This window comes from Perna viridis, chromosome 14, assembly GCF_037379345.1.
Source record: "Perna viridis isolate PV_CMFRI_1.1 ecotype Kerala chromosome 14, ASM3737934v1, whole genome shotgun sequence".
Taxonomy (NCBI): Eukaryota; Metazoa; Mollusca; class Bivalvia; order Mytilida; family Mytilidae; genus Perna; species Perna viridis.
Genome location: NC_142458.1, coordinates 34,518,505 through 34,524,785, shown reverse-complemented (window position 1 = coordinate 34,524,785; position 6,281 = coordinate 34,518,505).

Sequence of the window (6,281 nt, the reverse complement as noted above, 5' to 3'; positions counted from 1 at the left end):
CCCTATTAGTAATACAATAGCCATCTGAAAAAAGAATGGCACCTGACTCGTCCCCCCACCAAAAAAAGTTATCAGAATATTTTACCATTATTTATGAGTATGTGGTAGGTACATGTAGATATCAGATTGAGAGTGAACTGTGTTGTATTTAGAAGTTAGGCTGACTGTCTGTTTGATTGAATCCTATATAGATTTATTGCGTTTATAGAAATGTACCTAACTATTTTATCCATCAGTATTGAGGAAGGCGTAGTAATTTATAGATTACAATAAAAATGAGGCACGAAATATACCCCACTTTAAAAAAAAAACATACTTTTGTTCTCCACGGCAATATATCTATTTAACATAATCAGTAAGTGCTTAACAAAGACCCCTTTTCACTATATAAAAAGGAATGGCAATTGTCAAAAAAAAAACATACTTTTGTTCTCCACGGCAATATATCTATTTAACATAATCAGTAAGTGCTTAACAAAGACCCCTTTTCACTATATAAAAAGGAATGGCAATTGTCAAAAAAAACCATACTTTTGTTCTCCACGGCAATATATCTATTTAACATAATCAGTAAGTGCTTAACAAAGACCCCTTTTCACTATATAAAAAGGAATGGCAATTGTCAAAAAAAACATACTTTTGTTCTCCACGGCAATATATCTATTTAACATAATCAGTAAGTGCTTAACAAAGACCCCTTTTCACTATATAAAAAGGAATGGCAATTGTCAAAAAAAAAAACATACTTTTGTTCTCCACGGCAATATATCTATTTAACATAATCAGTAAGCGCTTAACAAAGGCCCCTTTTCACTATATAAAAAGGAAAGGAATGGCAATTGTCAAAAAAAAACATACTTTTGTTCTCCACGGCAATATATCTATTTAACATAATCAGTAAGCGCTTAACAAAGGCCCCTTTTCACTATATAAAAAGGAAAGGAATGGCAATTATCAAAAAAAAACATACTTTTGTTCTCCACGGCAATATATCTATTTAACATAATCAGTAAGCGCTTAACAAAGGCCCCTTTTCACTATATAAAAAGGAAAGGAATGACAATTGTCAAAAAAAAACATACTTTTGTTCTCCACGGCAATATATCTATTTAACATAATCAGTAAGCGCTTAACAAAGGCCCCTTTTCACTATATAAAAAGGAATGGCAATTGTCAAAAAAAAACATACTTTTGTTCTCCACGGCAATATATCTATTTAACATAATCAGTAAGCGCTTAACAAAGACCCCTTTTCACTATATAAAAAGGAATGGCAATTGTCAAAAAAAAACATACTTTTGTTCTCCACGGCAATATATCTATTTAACATAATCAGTAAGCGCTTAACAAAGGCCCCTTTTCACTATATAAAAAGGAATGGCAATTGTCAAAAAAAAAAACGATAATTGAAATAGATTGATTTAACAGAAACGTGGGGTTTGTCAGAAACGTGGGGTTTGTCAGATTTCGATACAATTAAAATTATATTTATAGAATCAGTAGGCAGCTGCAAGGTAAGCGTAAATTAACTGTACTAACTAATATCTTTTCTACATGGTTTAAAACAGTTGATGAAACGGCAATAATGAATACTAAATTTCTGAATGCAAACAACAAAAACAAACAAAACAAAAAATCCCAAAATATTCCACAAACAGAAATCCAAATGCCACAACTGTATTAGACCGTACTATGTGCTTTAAAAGGGGAAGCAGTATCTAATTTTTTTAAAAACTCAACAAGTTCCTGCCTTGTAAGATACGGACAAGGAAAACTTCAAGTTCCTGTCTTGTAAGATACGGAAAACTTCAAGGTAATTACTTCCTACAAAGATTGTTGGTACACCAAATTGGTCGACAAGTTCACGCAATGTAGTAATAATATATTCATATCAATACGCTTAATTATGCCCTAACTTAAAAATGAAATATTAAACAATGATAAAAAGTAATCAAGGGATTTTAGCGAAAATTTATTTTAAGGATAAAGCCTAAACAGTAAAATACTGACACACACAACTAAGAATATAAACAATTGGGTATGACATTTCATTATCCTTGAGAGTCTATAATGTGTCTTTTGTAATATGCATTTGCAAATTGGGATGGTTTATTGTCTTTAATAATTTTGCTATCACTGTATTCAGTTATTACTTAAAATATAAAATAAAATCAGATATACTTGTTCTTGCTTTCAATATTTGTTTTCTTTTGTTTATGTTTATCCCCCTACTGTGTCCTTTTGTTTGTTTTGTCTTAGACCGTTGCTCTCCTTGACTTACTATACAATTTTTTGCTATAAAGAATTGATTGTGTAAATATAAGTAAAGTATTGGTTTATATTTCTACTTTACTTTTTAATATAGATAAATGTAAAAGGAATCACCAACATTTCTACAAACAAACTGAAAAAATCGAAAAAAAAATGAGAATCTCATTACAACGGTTGTTGTTATTTTTGTACGTTTGAAAATACGAATACAAGTACTAGACAGGAGTTCGGATAGGTTTGTAATTAAAATCAATAGATAGCTAGGTGTGTTGTACATACTTCTGAGAGTAATAAATGATTTAGATAATTAAGGATAAACATTTCTATTTTAATTCTGTTAAACCAATACTCCAGATAATGAATGGGCGAGCATACCATGTATCGGAATGAAGATATGTTAAACTGTAGGTGTTCAGTTCAGAGTTTTGTTAGACATGCGAATAGTAAAATGCCAATGTATATACTTACGTTTTATGCAGGATCGAGAAAATGCAGGATGAATTAAAGGAATTTTCAATAGCTTCCGACTTCCTTCACTTTAAAAATTAATTATAACATACTGCCATTTTGACCCTTTTTATCAAGAAGAGACGAAAAATAGACGCATTGCAAATTCACAAATATAATCTATTATAACACTAAATACCAGCCATATACAAATATTAGTTGGTACCTATAATGGTGTTAACATGCTTGTAAAAGGAATGGTCAAAACTTTATATTGAAACTATCCCATTCTACTCAAAACAAAGCAATGATTTTCGTGAGTGAAAATGATTATCTCTAATTCTGGAACTGATAATCTTGTAGTTTTTAGATCAGTTTACAATATGATTATATCTAATTTTGGAACTGTTTTATCTTGTAGTTTTTAGATCAATTTACAATATGATTATCTCCAATTCTGGAACAGTTAATCTTGCAGTTTTAAAATCAGTTTACAATATGATTATCTCTAATTCTGGAACTGTTAATCTTGTAGTTTTTAGATCAGTTTACAATATGATTAGCAAGAAACTATTTCTGTCTTCTTCATGATGTGTTAATTTGCGTTTGTTTATTTTCTGCACAACATACACCAAACAAGGATGGTGTTTTAATTAACAGGACGAATGTCATGGATTGATTCTCCAGACATCAAAATAATTTTGTACGGATTGTTTGTAGATGTAGAGAGAAAACTGATTCGTAATTTAAAGCTGTTAATACATTTGTATGTATGGAATCTAGGTTTCTATAACGTAGCAAACAGTAACTAAACATACTCTTGCATAACAGAATTCTGAATGATTTGTCGTTATCGATTCATTTAGGTTCAACACAGACGAGCATAAAAATATGTGTGAAAAATGTAAGACTTTTCAAAAAGGTAATTGTCAAATGAAGTACAGTAGTACAAAAGTTAAAAAGTTTGGTAAAAATGAACTCTGGCAAAAAGTAGGAACCATTTGATAAAACAAAAAAAAACAAAAAAAAAAACAAAAAAAAACTGGAATTGTTGTGTCTATTTTCTTTCAACTACCCCGGACTTGGCTTTTTATGAGCAACTCGGCGGGTGTTTCTAGAAAAGCAGAGGCGGCTTTCCCTACCGGTGCACCTGGTCGATGCTCTAGCTTTTTTGTCGAGTCCGATTTGCTCATTTGCTTTTGCTGCTTTGTGTGTATGTTTTTAATTTCTTTGTGTTCTTTGTTGTATATATCTGTTTTTCATGTCTGGTCTTTGTCTCTGGATTGCATTCTTTTGATTACCGCTATAACCTTGGTTCCCTTGATTACTCTTTCAAAACTAAGTTCATAGAACTGTATCCTTAAATACAGGTCTTGAATATTTATAAAAAAAAATCTCAGACAGTATATTTTTCACTCAAAGTTTATTTTGCAGTGCATTGTATCTTTGTATTCTTGTATATTTTATTGCAATTGACCCAGTGCCCTGTTAATCCGTGTTTTGCTCTTTCAGGGGAAGACTTATTGATAAAGAGCGACCTGATACAAATGACCTGATATCGATTTTGTGAATGATATATATCTCATCTAGAGAATTTAACTAAAGTTTGGTATATAATCTATTGAACATATTCTGCTTGAATTCTATACGAATACTCTTAACCTTCTTTTTGTTTTAGCAATGATTTTCTGGATTAGCTTGACAAGGGATCTGTTCTATCAGTGGTTGTTAATCACAATATTTTTTTTTAATTCGTTTTAGGATGTGTATATCTATTTCGTTTTTGAAAATTTAATAGCAATAAACAATCTGTCAAAACGAGTTCGTGGGGCTGTTTTATATATAGTTTCTACATCCTGATAATTGAATTGGAATGGTTAAATAACTGTATTTTGATCACCAGCTTCAACTATCAACATTATAATATACGAACTATTATATTAGGCTCTCTTTGTCTAATTTCTTGAAACATCGAAACGTAAAACTAAAGTACAAATCCCCTTCTTTGAGCGTAATGTTATAACACAAAAAATGACTTGTTTGTCTGACGTTACAATGGGATGATACCAATCGTCTACCGAGGAGAAAATACTTAGATATGGAATCATAGGTTTTCTCATAATTGGGAAGAGATGAGGTTAAATTCGTTGGAAATTGTCGAATAAAGTAAATAGTAAGTAGAGTATTTTAGCAAAGCGTTGTTTTTTTTTATACTAAGAGAAAAGTAATATTTTGATACTAAATTTCTACTTTGGATCATTGATTTCCAACTTCCATTATTAAACAATTTTAAGTATGGTCACGGGGTCCATGGAAGCAGCGATTAAATGCTTTGAATTGTATGTGGTCAACAAAGGTATAGAAATTTCCTCAACAGCTAATAGGCAAAGGAATAACTGGATATGGTGAACATGGTATCGGAATAATTCAAGACATGGAAGCAAGGGAATCTCTCCTGGTTTATCCTTTTATTGTCATAAGGCGTAGTGTTCATAATCTTTCGTTGTTAATAACGAATAATGCGTATGTAAGAGTATGAAAAAGTACCACACTGTCAGACTTCATTGTAATATGTTGCTAAGTATAAAGAATAGTTTTCATTTCTAATTTGCAAGAAATCTGACGATCACTCGAATTCTTAGAAGAGTGTTTAACCTTATTCAGCGAAATACATTTTACATTCTTATTGTGTGGTTTTCGAAATGTTAAAAATTTACACGTATCTGTAGTCATTTGATTTATTGGTTCGGCTTTTGTCGATTTAAATGAAACTACGGTCACGTATTGAACGTTTAAGGAAGTTCATTCTACATGATGACATGATGTTTACAATTATATTAAATAATCAAATTGTTTTTAGTTAATCTGAATTTGTTAATCATAAAATGTCACTGTTTTTTCAAAATAAACACTCATCTATATGGTCTTACTAGGAGTCAAGAATTTGTTACAGGAAAACTCAAAATCATGCTCAAATATGGATTAGGTTCAAACAATATTAAAGGCAAAAAAAAAAAAAATAATAACAGGAAAATAGTTAATTGTTACAATAAAAGCGAGTAAAATATACAAATATATAGGCATATTCTGATTGATCACTTTTACCGTGTAATAACTTGATTTGATGAAAGAGTAATCAAGGGAACCAAGGTTATAGCGGTAATCAAAAGAATGTAATCCAGGTACAAAGACCAGACATGGAAAACAAGAACATACACAACAAAGAACATCAAGTAACTAAAATCATACATACAAAGTAACAAAAGTAAATGAATAACTCGGACTCCACTAAAAACTGGGAGCATGGACCAGGTGCACCGGTAGGGTAAGCGTCCTCTGCTTTTCTAGAAACACCCGCCGAGTTGCTCATAAATCAGTACTCATGGTGCTGATGGATACACCATAACGATCCACGAGTTCATGATAACGACCATAAAACTTCTGTAGTGATGACTTCAATCTTGTAGCAACATAACCCTGTTCCAGAAGCCTATTTATTAGAGTTCTAGCGCGATACAAAAAGTCTGCGTAGTTTCGGCGAGCTCTGGCATAACGTAGAGTTG